The 15,251-nt window shown below is 43.4% G+C and overlaps 1 protein-coding gene across 4 annotated transcripts in view; it reads right to left on the bottom strand.

The window, feature by feature from the left end:
• Window positions 1–13,899, bottom strand: part of arhgef10la (Rho guanine nucleotide exchange factor (GEF) 10-like a) — a 137,974-nt gene extending 124,075 nt beyond the window's left edge. For 2 of the 4 annotated variants that reach the window (XM_063910855.1, XM_063910856.1), the window contains exon 1: window positions 13,549–13,899. The gene's annotated coding sequence lies outside the window, so the exon portion shown is untranslated. The remainder of the gene's footprint in view (window positions 1–13,548) is intronic. The other 2 variants (XM_063910859.1, XM_063910857.1) reach the window with 1 other exon arrangement.
• Between the last annotated feature and the right edge of the window lie 1,352 nt (window positions 13,900–15,251).

Raw genomic sequence — 15,251 nt, 5'->3', positions numbered from 1 at the left:
ACTTATGCTCAGCCTTATCAAGCATTGTTTCTACATTCGTCACTGCAGCACTGACTAGCTCACAGGTCATTGCTGTGAACGCTATAGTATGGCTCACATAACTTGTTGTGGACTGTAACTGAGTAAAATGACTTTAGTAATGTACTTGAGTACAGTTTTGAGGTATTTTACTCAAGTATTTCCATTTCCTGCAACTTTATGCTTCCACTGTCATACAGGTCAAAAGGAAACCATGTGCTGTTTACTCCTCTTCCTTTACATCAGAGGTCTTCAACAGGGGGGTCGCGACCCCCAGGGGGTCCGCGGAGGTACTGCAGGGGGGTCGCGAAATCTTTGGTTGATTAGACAATTTTTTATATATATATATATATTTTTTTTTTACAAACCGTTTTTTCCCACAAATTGCAATGTCTTTAAATGCACAACACAAATCCAAAATATTATAGCGAACGGAAAAATGGAGGCAGATGTGCCAATCACGAGGCCGTGTGACACACGCTGGGTCATAGACATAATATTATGTCTATGCGCTGGCTCTGTTAGGTTCCCCGTGATTGGACGAGAGCCTATTCAGGCCCCAGTTTACTGAAGACCCAGACACAGGGATGCACGCAGCGACATTATTGAGAAGACCATACATATAAAATGGATCGTTTTGTAACTCGAGCGAAAAAATCAACAAGCACAAGCGAGATACCATCCACCAGTGAACATGCAAGTGACGAGGCAGAACCTGCTGCGCCTGCAGATGTTGCAGCTAATAAGGGTAAGCGCAAAAGGGAGAAGACACGAAAATATTCAGATCATTATCTGAAGTTCGGGTTTACCTTTAAGGAGACAGATGGCATTGAGTTTCCAATGTGTGTCATTTGCTCTACTGTTCTTTCAAATGAATCTATGAAGCCATCAAAGCTGCAGCGTCACTTGGAGACAACACACAGCCACTTAAAAGACAAACCTGTTGAATACTTCCAAGCTAGCCTCAAATCCCTCCAAGGTCAACAGACATTGATCAGAAAATCAGCCAAAGTTGGGGAGCTAGCTTTGAAATGCTCTTATCAAATTGCTCTTCGGATTGCCCAGAAGAAACAGCCATACACACTTGCAGAGGATTTAATATTGCCTTCAGCAACCGATATGTGTAAAACCATGTATGGAAATGATATTGACATTAATAAACTGAAAACCATTCCAGTGTCGGACACAACCATAGCTCGCCGTATAGACGAGATGGCATCTGATGTGAGGATGCAACTGATAGAGAAGCTGAGGTTGGCAGATGCATTTGCGTTACAATTAGACGAGTCAACAGATGTGTCGAAGGACGCCCAGCTTCTTGCGTTTGTGCGCTTTGTCGATGATAAGGAAATGCAGGAGGAATTTTTGTTTTGTAAGTGCCTCCCTCAACGCACAACTAGTTCTGAAATCTTCAAAGTGATCGATGTTTTTTTCAGAGAGAATGACATTCCGTGGACAAAATGTATTGCGCTGTGCACTGACGGTGCAAGAGCCATGGCTGGTTTAAAAAGTGGACTAATCGCGCTTGTAAGGGATGTGTCTCCGCAAGTGATTTGGACGCACTGCATGCTACACAGGGAGTCACTTGTTGCCAAAGATATGAGCGCTGAATTGGCAGATGTCATGGACTCGGTAGTGAAAGTAGTCAACCTAGTCAAGAAGAGCGCATTGCAAACACGTCTCTTCTCGAATCTCTGTGCTGCTGAGGGAGAAGAACACACTGCGCTACTCTACCATTCCGAGGTTCGGTGGCTTTCACGTGGAACAGTGTTGTCACGTGTGCTGGAATTGCGCAAGTCTATTCGGGAGTTTTTACTTCTCCAAAAGCACACAGAGCTGGCTGCACTTTTCAGTGACAATGTTTGGGTCACCAAACTTGCCTATCTTGCTGATGTTTTCGCTGAGCTGAACAAACTGAACAGTTCAATGCAAGGCCGCAATACCCATGCCATTCAACTGTATGACAAAAATGGAAGGCTTTCTAAAAAAAATCAAAAGGTGGAGGGAGCGCATCGGGGAGGAAATATTTTCCATGTTTCCATCAGTGGATGAGCTGGGAGATTCTGCTGTGCTCTCGCTCCCCATTACACGCGCAATTCTTGCGCATTTGGAGGCGCTCGAGGGACAATTTGGGCACTACTTTTCTGAGGCTGACTCCTGGCGCAGGGACAAGACATGGATACTGTTTCCATTCACAGACAACGCAGCAGACGGCACACACCTGACAGTGACGGAGGAGGATCAGCTAATCGAACTATCCACTGACAGTACGTTCAGACACATATATGACACAAAACCACTCACCCAGTTCTGGATCTCTTGCCAGAAAGACTTTCCGCAATTGGCAGGAAAAGCCATGATGAGCCTTTTGCCCTTTGCCACAACCTATCTTTGCGAAAGTGGATTTTCCTCACTGACTTACTTGAAAAACAAATACAGGTCAAGGCTGCAGCCTGAGGCTGATATGACCCTCTGCCTGACAACCTCCATCCGTCCAAGGCTGGATCAGCTGTGTGCTGCTCATCAGGGTCAGACATCTCACTGATGTGAGAGTACGTGTGCCATCCACAGATGGTTTGAGGATTCATTGTCCCATCTACATGCATGTTTAGTGTTAAAATCTCATAGCTCAGTGTTTGTTTATAAATGACAGTGGCACAGCCACTCTGCACCTTGCACTTGTTTAAAGTTCAAACTTTTATTGTGATTTATTTTAATAGCCCTGTGTTGTGTGCAAGATATATGTTCATAAATGGCAGTGGTACGGCCGTACTGTACCTTGCACTTGTTTAAAATAAAAACATGAATATATTAACCTGTGTATTATTTGAATAGCTTAGTATTGAATGTACAATAACAGTATCTATGTTTACACACTGCACTAGGCCCCGTTTAATATAAAACACAATTGTATGCCATATTAATAGTAGGGGGTCCCTGCTCCAACTCTCCATCAGTTTGGGGGTCCCTGGCCTGAAAAACGTTGAAGACCCCTGCTTTACATGATTGCTTAGGTTACTTTGAAGATTCTGATTTGGATTTATACTAAAATATATTTGTATAATTTATCATGTATTATTATAGGTTAAGATAACTGAGATTACTATTAATCCCTTGTAAAAGAAAAAAAAAAAAGGAAGAAACATAAGCTCCAGCATAAAGCGGACCTTGCTTTTTGGGGTTTCCCCTTTCCTGTAGTGTGTTATAAAGCTAGTATTTGTGTTTTTTGTGCTTGTAAATGGTCTGCAAAGGCTAAAATCCCAAAGTTCCCTCCAGAGGGAGTTTCTCTCTCACCCACACACCCTCACCCCTGCCTAAGACGTATTGAGTATATTCCTTTGTTTAATTCTGTAACATAATGGCATCTCTGATGTTGCAATCCCGCTTCTATTAGCTAGCGCTCCAACACATTGTACGTGATAGGCTAACGGGCGGGAAATATCTTAGCAGCTCATCAATCACAACAGAGCCGGCCAGCTAACCAGAGCAGAGTAACTCTGGTTTCAGAGAGAGGGTGAAAAAAGATGATTATAATTCAATATACAGTGGGGAGAACAAGTATTTGATACACTTCTGATTTTGCAGGTTTTCCCACTTACAAAACATGTAGAGGTCTGTCATTTTTATCATAGGTACACTTCAACTGTGAGAGACGGAATCTAAAGCAAAAATCCAGAAAATCCCATTGTATGATTTTTAAATAATTAATTTGCATTTTATTGCATGACATAAGTATTTGATCACCTACCAACCAGTAAGAATTCCGGCTCTCACAGACCTGTTAGTGTTTCTTTAAGAAGCCCTCCTGTTCTCCACTCATTACTTGTATTAACTGCACCTGTTTGAACTCGTTACCTGTATAAAAGAGACCTGTCCACACACTCAATCAAACAGACTCCAACCTCTCCATAGTGGCCAAGACCAGAGAGCTGTGTAAGGACATCAGAGATAAAATTGTAGACCTGCACAAGGCTGGGATGGGCTAAAGGACAATAGGCAAGCAGCTTGGTGAGAAGGCAACAACTGTTGGCGCAATTATTAGAAAATGGAAGAAGTTCAAGATGACGGTCAATCTCCCTCGGTCTGGGGCTCCATGCAAGATCTCACCTCGTGGGGCATCAATGATCATGAGGAAGGTGAGGGATCAGCCAAGAACTACACGGCAGGACCTGGTCAATGACCTGAAGAGAGCTGGGACCACAGTCTCAAAGAAAACCATTAGTAACACACTACGCCGTCATGGATTAAAATCCTGCAGCGCACGCAAGGTCCCCCTGCTCAAGCCAGCGCATGTCCTGGCCCGTCTGAAGTTTGCCAATGACCATCTGGATGATCCAGAGGAGGAATGGGAGAAGGTCATGTGGTCTGATGAGACAAAAATAGAGCTTTTTGGTCTAAACTCCACTCGCCGTGTTTGGAGGAAGAACAAGGATGAGTACAACCCAAAGAACACCATCCCAACCGTGAAGCATGGAGGTGGAAACATCATTCTTTGGGGATGCTTTTCTGCAAAGGGGACAGGACGACTGCCCCGTATTGAGGGGAGGATGGATGGGGCCATGTATCGCGAGATCTTGGCCAACAACCTCCTTCCCTCAGTAAGAGCATTGAAGATGGGTCGTGGCTCGGTCTCCCAGCATGACAACGACCCAAAACACACAGCCAGGGCAACTAAGGAGTGGCTCCGTAAGAAGCATCTCAAGGTCCTGGAGTGGCCTAGCCAGTCTCCAGACCTGAACCCAATAGAAAACCTTTGGAGGGAGCTGAAAGTCCGTATTGCCCAGCGACAGCCCCGAAACCTGAAGGATCTGGAGAAGATCTGTATGGAGGAGTGGGCCAAAATCCCTGCTGCAGTGTGTGCTAACCTGGTCAAGAACTACAGGAAACGTCTGATCTCTGTAATTGCAAACAAAGGTTTCTGTACCAAATATTAAGTTCTGTTTTTCTGATGTATCAAATACTTATGTCATGCAGTAAAATGCAAATTAATTACTTAAAAATCATACAATGAGATTTTCTGGATTTTTGTTTTACATTCCGTCTCTCACAGTTGAAGAGTAGCTATGATTAAAAAAATACAGACCTCTACATGCTTTGTAAGTGGGAAAACCTGCAAAATCAGCAGTGTATCAAATACTTGTTCTCCCCACTGTACATGTTTTTCTGAAATGGGCCATTTTTCATTTTGAGTACTTTTACTTTTATTTCAAAGGTTTTATTTGTCATAGGCAAAGCAGATACAGCGTATATGTTGGCAATGAAAATATTATATCCCAGGCTCCTCCAACAACTCAACATAGTGCAGTTTTCACCACCCTCTGTAGAGTCTTACGGTTGAGGGCGGTGCAACTGCCATACCAGGCCGAGATACAGCCAGTCAGGATACTCTCAATGGTGCACCTGTAGAAGTTGCAGAGTATCCTGGAGTCCATTCTGAACTTCCACAGCCTGCGGAGGAAGAAGAGCCGCTGTCGAGCCGTCTTGGATATGACCCTGGTGTGATGTGTCCATGTCAGGACTCTCTCCACAGGAGTCCCGTCGATGGTGATGGGTGTGTGTGCCTCTCTCTGCCTCTTCCCGTAGTCCACAATCAGCTCCTTTGTTTTGCTGACGTTGAGATGGAGGTTGTTGTCCTGGCACCAAGATGTCAGGGTTCTGTCCTCCTCTCTGTACGCCGTCTCGTCGCCGTCTGTGATCAGGCCGATGACGGTCGTGTCGTCAGCAAACTTGATGATGGTGTTGGAGCTGTGTGTGGCCACGCAGTCGTGCTTGAACAGGGAGTAGAGGAGAGGGCTGATCACACAACCCTGAGGGGCTCCGGTGTTGAGGGTCAAGGTGGAGGATGTGATGTTCCCCATCCGCAATGCCTGGGATCTGCCCGTCAGGAAGCTCAGGATCCAGTCACAGAGGGCGCTGTTGAGCCCGAGGTCCCTGAGCTTAATGATGAGCTTGGAGGGCACAATGATGTTGAATCCTGAACTGTAGTCAATGAACAGCATTCTCACATAAGTGTTCCTCTGGTCCAGGTGGGAGTGGGCAGTGCTGTAGGCAAACTGCAGGGGGTCCAGTGAGTCAGGGAGGGAGGAGGTGATAAAAGTTTTGACTAACCGCTCAAAGCACTTCATGATGATGGAGGTGAGTGCAACTGAACGGTAGTCATTGAGGCAGATGGGTTTTGTCCTTTTGGGGACAGGGACAATGATGGACTCTTTAAAACATGTGGGGACTACAGACTGGAGCAGTGACCTATTGAACATGTCTGTGAACACATCTGCCAGCTGAACTGCACACACCTTGAGAGCACGGCCAGGGCTGCCATCAGGTCCAGGAGCCCTGTGTGTGTTGATCCTTTTCAGAGATCTACACACATCTGCACTGGTTAGTGAGCAGGGATCCTGGGCTTTCTGTGCCTCCACAGCTGGGGGCCTCTCAAAGCGTGCTTAAAATGTGTTCATCTGGGAGAGATGCAGACACTTCCTCAGCACCACTCGTTGTCCTTTTGTAGTCTGTTTTGTATTATTTTAATATGTTTTGATGCTATACTTTTATGCATATAGTTAAGGAACATTTTGAATGCAGGACTTTTACTATCAAAAAGTATTTTTACACAGTGATCTGATTAATTCTACTAGAACCTCAGCAGAAAATATGTGTCACTTTTTAATCAACATAATAGAAAAGCAAACCACCAGAATGTCGTGCCACTGCTCTTCTACAGATGAAAGCCATGCTAACTAAGTTATCACTCTTCATTGTTCACTGGAGTGAAAGGATTAAGTGAGCATAAGACCACGGTGATATCTCGGAACTATAATTCACATTTCCACATTATGACAATCAACGAGACAGCTGGTGCCTTGAATAAAAGTTCAGCTTGATAACACACACACATAAAACTGGAAGCCTAAAAGTTTTTCACTTCAAATAATAACCCTCCACAGAATCAAGTTGACAGGTATTCTGAGAAAACTTTCTTTGAAGGGAGGCCATTGGACAAGCCATCAAACACTCTCCAGCTTAGAAAAACAAAGAGCCCCGGGAGTGGAGCTTTGTGAAAGCTATTCTTAAGGGGAAATGAGAAACATCACAGAATAGAGATGAAACTGACTCCTACACACCCTGTCCCTGACCTACTTAGAGCTCTGAAACTCTCCTGCTGTTCACCAAATGTGCTAATGAGTGGAGGGATGTGGTCTGCGAAAAAAGGAAAGCGAGGTTTGTATACTTTTATTTGTGATCTGCGGTACTCCAGGTCACACATTAGCAGTGTACATCCTGATTAAAAATTCAAAAATGATGTAACGTCTTGGAGAATTTCTTGGATTTGCATAGTCAGTATTGCATGTTATTGTTATTTAGTTGTGGGTTTTTACATTTAAATTGCGCAATCCATGACTACTGAGTTGGATCGTTTGTGTACTTGGCACATAATTTAGGTTGCCTCATTTCTTCTGAGCTCCCTTTTGTACTGTACTTTTACATAACAGAACAGATATGTAATCTGCTTTAAAAAATGAAATTCAAGGATAATAAACAAGTCCTTTGCCGCTTTCTAGGCATTCAGTAAGGGTTTTGCTGATCTGCACATTTAGTTCTAGCCACTGATTTAGACAATGCTATGTTTGACCAAGTGCAGACAAACTTCACATCCATTGGTCAGTGTCAGTCGGGTATATCAATACACAATGGCAGAGAGCAGCAGCTGGTGACGACTGAATAAACAGCATTGGAAAATCTAACAGAAAGTCACTCAGAGCACCGCTTCTTAAAGCTTTTTGCCTTAACAGCAAAGGGCACACAAACACTCAGCAGACAATGAGAGAGCAACGGACCGTTGACAACAACAAACAGTGCCAGGCAGAGACATTTCTGCTTCCTTTTTCAGCTTTCCCTACGGACTTCCTACCAAGAGATACCAATGTGACGTGGCCAATTTTGGAACCGCAAACAGCTCCTGGAGAACAGTATATATCTCCAGCTGTCAAAAGGCAACGGGTGGGAGGCTGTACATTTGTGCATTTCACGGAATCGCTTTAACATTGCCCTTCCTAAAATGGTTTTAGGAAACACAGAAGAACACAGTCTATTGAATTATTTATCATGTTTCTGAACACTGTACCTACGGCCATCTGGAATATCATGTCCCACTGTAAACACAACAGGTTAGAAGGTTATCCATGCCTATTTTAGATACCGTCCTACAGGTTTTAGGTTATTTGGCCACTGTTAAGACATTCAGGGATATTTTATGCATTCAGGAGCCAGCCCGGCCTTCATATGCCCTCTGCTGTGGAGAGCAGATCCAGTAGTAGTGTCAGTCCGCAACAGCAGAGATGTGCTGATGGTGTCGCATTAGTCAAGGACACAGAGTAACCTCCACCGTCCATCTGGCATCTGTGCTCACAGCAAAAAAGCATGCTGAACTCATGTGTGGTGTATTGAATAAACACTGAACAGAGATAAGAACGGCAGGAATCTGTTAACCTGACAATGCTTTAGTTTATCAAGAGAAATACTTATGGCACACATTTTTCAGCAAAGGACAAGTTATAGATTAATAACACAATGTTGTATCTGCAGAGGCTGGACTGGGCTGTTGATCAATGCCAGCGACACAACAAATACATTTCTCTCTGTTTTTATGGATAAATAAAACCCAATCTCACTCTCTCTACCATTCTCCCACCTAATGTTTTTCGAACCATTGTGAGACACCATCATCTTTATACAGAACATGGTAAATGGACTGCACCTATATAGAGCTTTTCCAATCTTTACGACTCGTCAAAGCACTTTTATAAAAACAATTCAGCATTTACCCATTCACACTCATTCATACTAGGTGCCACCTGCTCAGAGAGATTAACATTCACACACTCCAACACACCAGTGGCAATGCCTTCGGGAGCAACTTGGGGTTAAGTGTCTTACACAAATACACTATTCACATGTTGACTGTAAGGACTGGGAAACAAACCCACCGACCTTCAAATAGGTGACCACTCAACCTAACAGCCACAGAACCGAGTATGTTATTGTTTATAAAGGTACCGTATCATGTTTGCATTATCATTAACTAGCTATCTTAGGAATATAGCACTAGCTAAAGGCTGTGACAGAAACGTATGTGGCGAAGGCTACATTTATTACGTGCTGCAGCAGCTCCTGGCACACGGAGTCGTTCGTAATTTATAGGTGTCCTGATTGGTGTGTTGTTTGTGAACTCCCTATTCCCATGTAAACAAGTGCAGCCAAATAGCCAAAATAATCTTTTTCACATATATATCTATATCTGTATCCCCTATCTCTGTCCTATGCAGAAGATACATATCAAAAGGGCACTATTATGCTTTTTAGGGTTTTCCCTTTCATGTAGTGTGTTATATTGCTTTTTGTGTATATAAATGGTCTTCAAAGGCTAAAATCCCAAAGATCCTTCCAGAGGGAGTATCTCTCCCACACACTCCCCACCTGGCCAAAACGCCTCGATTAAACTCCTTTGTTTACTTCCATAACATAGTGACCTCATGATGTTACACGTGCACTTCTATTGGCTAGCACTCCTACACATTGTACATGATGGGCTAAGGGGCGGGACATGTTTTTGTGTATGTAAATGGTCTGCAAAGGCTAAAATTCTAAGGTCTGCTCCTAAGACAGTTTATATGCCCCCCTTAGCAGTTGACGAATCACAACAGAACTGTTTATCTAACCAATCAGAGCAGACTGGGCTCTGGTTTCAGACAGAGGGTGAAAAGAGGTGCAACCCAGGCAGTATGTAAAAAATAAAGATCTTTTTGAACCTTAAAGCATGGAGACATGTTCCAGTAAAGTAAAAAATACAAATGTGACCCTGAAAATGAGTATAATAGGCCCCCTTTTAAATTACATTTGAATACATTTTTGGGACTCACAAGAGTCAAACTGAAATCAGAAATAGACAAAATATACGCAAAGAGGTTGTGATATCCTGGTTTTGATGCCTAGAGTGGGTATAGTATAAAATGCAAATCATCCTTCAGTTGTTGTTTTGTTATTGCCAGAGTAATGCAGAGGGAGTGACAGGAGAGGTCAAAGGGACAGGTTACTCCTCTTATTCAAAAAATAAATGGTAGTTAGTTTTTTGTAATTGACCTTCTGTTCTGGCCCTCTTATTAGAATATTTAGCAGTATTTTAAAATGACTTGCTGCATATTACTCAATATATGAGTCATTTCTCAGTAAAAGAAAAATTATACCCATAGATTTAGATGTATTGTGACTAACATTTTGAATTCAAAGATAAACAGATACTCTTTAATCGTATGATGACCTGGCCTGTGAATCATGTTTCAGTGTCAAAGAAACCCGGTGATAGTTGTCTGTCCATTCAGATCGCAAATTGAAACTGCTAATGTGGGTACATTCTTGTGGTGCCAATTTACCAAAATGGTAAAATATATATACATAGGCTGAAGCAAGATGAAGCCCACAGTATGATGCAGATAGCATTGATCGTGTGCACAATGTCAAACTTTAAAACCCTGCTCTGATGCAACAAACAGTTAATACACTCCCTGTCTGGTACATGCCCACCACGCCTTTCCATCTCCACCCTTCCAGTTTCCAGCCCCGAGATGACATGTCATCGAGGAGATTTTCCCAGAAAATCTCAGACCTGCCACAGCTTGCCACAGAAGACCTGTTATGAAACTGTATTCACACGCTAAATTATCCCCATAAAACATGAAGTGTGCATCACTTTTTATAGACAGCGTCACTTGCAAAGTCCAGAGGTTGCACTTTTCCTATAAGTTTACACATTAAAAGATTTGATTACCCGTAGGAAAATCACTTTTGATCCTTTATGCTAGATTTGCTACATGTCCATAGCAGGGTTTCCGTTAGCCGGTAATTACCGGTTTTTAGCTGGTAAAATGTTTAATAAACCGGTAAATTCAAAACCTGCCGGTCAAAATGTCCGGCAATAATGCTCATACAATACTTATATAACGTAGGCTATCCCTAGATATTTGTGTTTTGACAGCTACATCTCATTTACGTCGCTGATTTTCTCCCCAACGCCGCTCACAACAACAACAGTCGGGGACTGCGTCGGGTCGATGATCGTGTTGCTTTTGTAAATGTGGTTCAGCGGCATTTACCGCCCGCTGCAGTACTGCTCGTCCACCGGCGTTTAGTCTGCAGTTAGCTCACGGCAGCTGACTGTCACACAAACAGCTGATGCATACCCCCTGTAGTGAATGTGTTTCAGTCTGAATTGACGCTGTTTGGCATCACAGCACTGTTATGAAAGTTTCTCTGGTATAAGACAGGTGATAGCATGGCAGCCGAAGCTAATCTGACTATCTTGACTACTTGTTGCTATCTTATTGTGAAGCCGTTTTCTACAGACATATTTTACCGTTGAGGAACCAGAGCTTAACCGGGCGGAGAAAAAAATGTGTTAACATTATAATAGCATTTGTAACATCTGTTATTGAAACATGACGGGTAAGTTTCGAATTGGAAACCCGGGTCAATAGCCCTCTGAAGTAGTTAAGACTTAGAGAAATGTTTCCAAATTGAGTTCTATTTCTATTCCAACGGCAAAGCTCCAGTCTTAGACAAATGAGATACCTCCACCTCCAAATTCAGCCTGATCCTAGAAAACAGTATCACCACAAGTATAAAAATGCACTTATTTGAACTAACCTTGAGTTGGTCTAAAATGTCAGATGTAAACAGTCTCTGACAATTCAGATTTGGCTGATGCAGTGACCTAAATCTTGTTTTCCCATAGTCAGCTTTTGCCTTTTGCATTAGCATTGTGTTTGTCTGATCTTAGCTATCATACAGTATAAGGCAGCAAGGCCTGTGTTCACTATTATATCCATGCAGTGGTGTAGTGGGGATTTTTTAAGTGAGGGTACGCTATTTGTGACGTCACCCCCCAAACACACACACACACACACACACTCCCACCCAAAAAGCCATACATATATTCAGCTTCATCACATCCACGTTCTCGTTGTTTTTTTTTTGTCTTGTTTTAAGTGTCAGGTTGATGACGATTATCGAATGTTCATGTTATGTTCATGTCGTAGCCAATATAGGTCACGGACAGATACTGGGGATGTCTTATGTAGCCTATGTAGGTTGTTCTCACCATTGCCAATATCTCCGGATTTACATTTGAGTTGTAAGCTATTTTTTTAATTTTTTTTTTTAGTTGTAGCCTAAGCTATTTTATATTTATTATTTTTTTATATATCACGTCGGGAGAAGTGGGTGGACGGCGTACCCCCGCGTCCAACGCCCACTACACCCCTGTATCCATGTGAGAGAAAGGGAGCTCCAATCATATTAGATATCATCATCAGTCACAATTCAGGAAGTGTCATGCAACATATTGGCTAATTACCAGCAATAAAAGCAACCATATCAAACGATGTATGAAGTTCTGACTATTCTTCAAATTATGTTGCTTTGGCCTAAAGGTTTATCAGAAGACCTAAGACGATATTAAAGTCCTGTTAGGGTGACAACAAATTACTGATGGTAGGCCTCAACTTACAAACATACTTGACTCCCTTATGTTGGGTAATTGTCTGACATTCCCATGGGAATGCAGTCAGTGTGTCACACAGTCCACCTGTAAACATTTGATAGGCGTGACACCACTATCAAATGACCAATTGTGTTTTTGAGCACCAAGGCCTTGCGTGTGTACATATCAATGCATTAGTACAAGTTCATGGGTGAGACTGTGGCAAAAGAGTTCCCATTGATAGTGAGGTCTTTGTGGCAGCAGGAATTGCATGCATGGATTGTTAATGTGTGTTGGAAGTGCTAAACTGTGACTAAGAAGAAAAAAATCTGATACAGTGAGTCCATGGAGTTAATAAACAAAAAAAAGCCACTTCGACATCCGGCAAGTGAGGCAGAAACAGTGCCCTAGCTTAAAATGCAAATTAGTTGGTCAGAGGTCCCTTACTCCCCCCTCACCCCTGTCTCCCCTCTCTGTGCAGAGTTTAGAGGCAGCATGAAATCCATCCTGGGAGGGGCTATTGTACTCCGGGAAGAAACCGTCAAGCTGGAATGGTTAAGGCCCGGGCCAGAGGATCTTTTTGTATAGCCTGAGGCTGTGGGAGAGCTGTGCAGTGCTGCTGAAAAACTGCCGGCCAGAGGTGTGGGTCTGGGATGAGCAGGCAATCTCCCGCTCATCCTTCCTGGTGTCTGTCTCAGGAACTGCTGCTATCATAACAAGGCCTCACGCTCTGTAGCCCTGCCGGCTCTCTGAGGCCGGCTTGGATTTAATCGTCCATGATGGTGTGTACTCTGCAAAAAAAGGCCACACGGGTACTATGTCGTTCCCATCCTCTCCTCCTCTACGGACAGAGACAGAGAGGCACAAACCAGCAACACCCACCCCCCAACTCCACTCTCCACAGCTGCTGTCTTTGCAACATGCTAACCATGCTGAGAGTGAGGAGGGAGAAGGACAGAATGGAGGAAGGAAAGTGTTTAGAGGATAACATAATATCTCACCTCCTTGCCTTCAGTAGTATGTCCTCCGAGAAGCTTCAGGCACTCCCTGGTGGCCCCTTTTAATCCTGGTTACCTCCCATAAACTCTCAGTTTTTACCACCCTGCTGGCTCCAATACACTCATCCCTCTGGTCTTCTGCGGGGGCTGCAAGTGACTGAAACAGATTGGATTCTCCTGTGCTGTTTACTTTCCCACAACTTCTCCCCTGCTCCGTGTGCACACTAGCAGCTCTCTATGAGGTAACCCTCTTTGCTCCCTCCCCTCTCCCTCTGTCGCCTGTGTGCTTGAGTTCCTCCCTCTATCTCCCCTCTCTGTCCCTCTCTTTTTTAGATGGGTCTTTTCCCCCCACACAACCCCTACAGTCTCATTGTTTCCTTTTCTTTTGCTTTTCTCCCTCCTCCCACTCCCCAGACCCCTGCTGCTGCCCAGACAGCAGCACAATGCAGGGTGAGGGCTCTCAGACACAAGCAGCCAATGGCAGAACGGCAGAATCAAGCATGCAGCCAATGTGAAGCTTAGGGGATGTGTGTTGGCCAATGTGGGGGATTTCTAAGTAGAAGTGGGCTGGACAGAAGGAATTAGGGGCAATGCTGTCTCAGAGCACTTCCGTATTGGACTGAAGTTGTCTGTTCACATGGTACTCCAGTCAGCTGCATGATGTCTAATCATTGGCTGAGATTTGAAAAGAGAAGGAGGTAAGGAGATTTAAAGGGAACATCCACATGAATTGGAGCAATACATGTGGTGTATTCGTTTACATTTACAAAGGCAAAATGGCACTTTGCTTAAGCAAAATAATATGTTTTGTATCAAAAATATAAACACTGATTGTTGCCAGCAGTGGCTCAGTCAGTAGGGGCTTGGACTGGGAATCGTAGGGTTGCCGGTTCAAGTCACGAAACAGACTTTAAATATGGGAAGTGGACTGCTACTTGGAGAGGTCCCAGTTCACGTCCTGGGCCCTGCTGTGGTGCCCTTGAGCAAGGCACCGGACATCTCCAATCCCCCCCTCCACATTGCTCCCCGGGCGCTGCACGTTAGCTGCCCACTGCTCCTAGTACTAGGATGGGTTAAATGCAGAGGACCAATTTCACTGTGTGTGCTCTGCTGTGTGCATGTATGTGACAATAAAGAGGGTTTCATCCTCCAATTATTTTTCTTTTGAGGTTTATTGACAAAGTGTGTGGCCAGCAAATGAAAAAAGAAATTGCAGAATAAGAGTTGTATGACTATTATTTCCCTTAAATACCAAAAACCCAGATTTGCGATCTGCGCATAGGTTACACACACTACTACTTTAATTTTAGAAAACTGCAACTACTTCTGGAATTAAAATAGTATACTATCTTTATATATTTTTTAGTAGTAGATTGGCCTATTAAAGAGCAGTCTAGCCTATTGTATATATGTTATGTTGTGAATTATTAGATACTTTATAGATCTATTTCTATTTTATTTGTTTTGTTTGTAATAAGTGCAATGCCTTGTTAACATGCTCCTGTGACAAAACAATTTACCTTTCTCTTGGGGAGAAATAAAGTATATCCAATCTAATTTAAAGTTTTTTAATCAGGAAATCTTTTCTCACACACACACACACACACACACACACACACACACACACACACACACACACACACACACACACACACACACACACACACACACACACACACACACACACACACACACACACACACACA

The sequence above is a fragment of the Eleginops maclovinus genome, chromosome 20 (assembly GCF_036324505.1).
Source record: "Eleginops maclovinus isolate JMC-PN-2008 ecotype Puerto Natales chromosome 20, JC_Emac_rtc_rv5, whole genome shotgun sequence".
NCBI lineage: Eukaryota > Metazoa > Chordata > Actinopteri > Perciformes > Eleginopidae > Eleginops > Eleginops maclovinus.
Note: the sequence above shows the minus strand (reverse complement) of the source record. Positions and strands in the feature narration are given on the sequence as shown.